We start from the raw sequence: 2,996 nt of genomic DNA, 5'->3' as shown, positions 1-2,996 counted from the left end.
GTTATATATATATATATATATATATATATATATATATATATATATATACACTCTTTTTTAGATTCTTTTGCCATATAGGTCATTAAAGAGTATTGAATATAGTTCCCTATGCTATACAGTAGGTCCTTATTAGTTATCTATTTTATATATAGTAGTGTGTCTATGTCAATCTCAATCTCCCAATTTATCCCCCCTCACCCTTACTGCCTGGTGACCATAAGTTTGTTTTCTACATTTGTGACTCTATTTCCATCCTGTAAATAAGTTCATTTGTACCATTTTTTTAGGTTCCACATATAAGCGATATCATATGATATTTGTCTTTCTCTGTCTGCCTTACTTCACTCAGTATGACAGTCTCTAAGTCCATCCATGTTGCTGCAAATGGCATTATTCTGTTCCTTTTTATGGCTGAGTAATATTTCATTGTATATATGTACCGCATCTTCTTTAACCATTCTCTACATGGAGCTTTTTGTATGCCATGTAGTTGCCTTTTTATTGTTGTGGACTGAGCAGGTTGTTGTAGGACTTTGCTTCTTGTGTCCATTTGGGGGTTTACTGTGGCAAGTTGCTACTACTTAGGATGGCTTTGTCCAAGTCAAGTGGCTATTTTTATACAGATGAGTGTCATAGGTCAGTTTCTAAGGAAACATACTCAGGTGGATGTCTGCATGTAGAAGGCTTGCTGGGGGTGCTTTCAGGAACAGCAGGACTGAGGAGAGGGGAAGGTTGAACTGTGATGCAGTTTCAGTAGAGGATTTAGTCAAACTCACAGAGAGTTCTGGAGCTAGGATGACCCTTCAGAGACTTCCTAAAACTAGGTAATGGGACTTAACTTTTTACTCACATATTTGGTATGTGCTCTCAGGGAAGGGATGTTCTCTTGGACAGAGCAACTCTCCCACTGAAGGCAGTGCCTGGAGAGGGACATGTCTGTGAGCTGTCAGCAGCCAACACTCCCTCAGGCTGAGGGAAACACTTATGTTTGTCCTGAAGGGGGTACACTGGTGGCCCCACAGCATCCACTAGAGCAAGAGTGCATTTCTATGGAAGTAGAGATTTACTTGCCAAGGCTTAAGTAAACACACAGGCCTCACAAACAAAGTTAGTGTTGAAAACACAGGCCACAAAGCAAATCTTAGGAAATGTGCATGAGATTCTATGAGCAATGACCTTCAACTAGGCTGCCTCAGGAGGAATGGCTGAGGCAAATTATTTGTTAAAGGAATCAGAGACTGTTAGATATAGATTATTTTCAAGCATTAGGCAACAAAACAATTAGTGCCAGTTTTTGCCTTGGTTTTCAGTCTGGACTAGGTGTGCAGCTTAGATAAGATGCCCCAAATTTGGTTCCTCTCCTATATTATTTTGAACTAGCTTCATGGTCAAGGAGACCCGTGAAGAAATTCACCTTGAATTCACATGTTTTATACACATGCTCAGGGGTCACTTCCCACTATAGAGTCTCAACTTGCCTGTACCAGTGTTGTTGTTGCCTAGATTTCTGAGACATAAATTGAGGCTCCACACATGAAAGGATGGTAGGTTTTATTAATGAACAATTAAAAAAAAAGTAGAGGCCCTCTGCTTCTAGAAATGATGGACTATCTAGTTTGAACCAACTCTCTTGTCAAGGACAAGTAGAAAACACGAGAAAATATGAAATAAAATCTGCCTGAAGACATTGAAGAACCAACAAAGGAGAAATAAATTACTGGGTCAATATCTAGGAGAAGACAGAAATTCGCATAATGAGCCCTGTAGTTGGGTCTGCTTTTCCAGTAAAAGCATCTGTTGATTCTATGAGAGGTAGATAAAAACACTGAGAAGTTCAGCAAAGCTTTCACCAGACTTGCAAATCGTCAAAGATATCACTGGTGCCTGAACTTTAGGTTATCATCTTAAAGGACTGCATCTGAAGTAAGTGTGAAGCAGAAGGACAGTAACTTTGCATTCTATATACTTTGATCTGTGCACATTATTTTTAAAATTTTGGTATCTTAAAATCTTTTAAGATATAGTAAAAGCCTATCTATAAACAGTTTAAAAATATCATACAAAAATGGTACTATTACTTTTCAGTCTCCAACAAAACATTGGAGTGTATTGAAAATATAAATATGAAATTAAAACCATTGTTAAATATAAGAACAGAAGTGCTTATGCCATCATGGGATTAGGAATTCAATTTGTGATACTCTTCAATACTTCTTTGGAAAATTTGAAGATATTAATAAAATTATGGGTTCCAGAAAACAAGCCAAATGTATACTTCCAAAAATATCCTTTAAGTTGATGGACTTAGTAGTAGTTTGCCATGGTATGTTAGTAAAATTAATACCATAAGCAGAATGATATTAGAATCCCAATCCAATGTACTTAATTCCTTCCAAGCTTCAAAGGATTAAGGCATTCCTTAAAGAAAAATGAAGTGATATGTCAATAAGAAGATATTAAGGATGTTAACAAATTATAATTTTTGAATTTTGACTCCAAATCTTACAATATAAAGTCAGTCTTTACTTTGCATAGTAGTGTGTGACTCTAAAAAATGATCATGCAAGGTGAAACCAAGCAAAAGACCTAAATAATCAATGGGAAAATTATGATCATTCCATCACCTTAAAAAATTTTTGTCAAAACATTAAAAAAACCCTCTTACTGTTGGTTATAAACACACAGTTGACCCTTGAGCAATGTGAGGGTCGCAGTCATAAAACCTGTGTATAACTGTACAGCTGGCCCTCTGTGTCTGTGTTTCCATATCTGTGGATTCAGTCAACTGTGGATTGTGTAGTACAGTATTTATTGAAAAAAATCTATGTAAAAGTGGACTCATGTAGTTTAAACCTATGTTGTTTAGGGGTCAACTGTATAAGGATATTGAAAAAAATAGTAACACTACTATTAATTTAGCATGTTGTCACTGAAAACGATAAAAATGTCCAGAATTTAAATGTTTTATTTTCTTGTAAATATTTACCAAGAGCGGT

This window comes from Lipotes vexillifer, unplaced genomic scaffold (genome assembly GCF_000442215.2).
Source record: "Lipotes vexillifer unplaced genomic scaffold, Lipotes_vexillifer_v1.1 scaffold238, whole genome shotgun sequence".
NCBI classification, from domain to species: domain Eukaryota; kingdom Metazoa; phylum Chordata; class Mammalia; order Artiodactyla; family Lipotidae; genus Lipotes; species Lipotes vexillifer.
The sequence above is the reverse complement of the archived record's forward strand: the minus strand, read 5'-3'. Positions refer to the sequence as shown.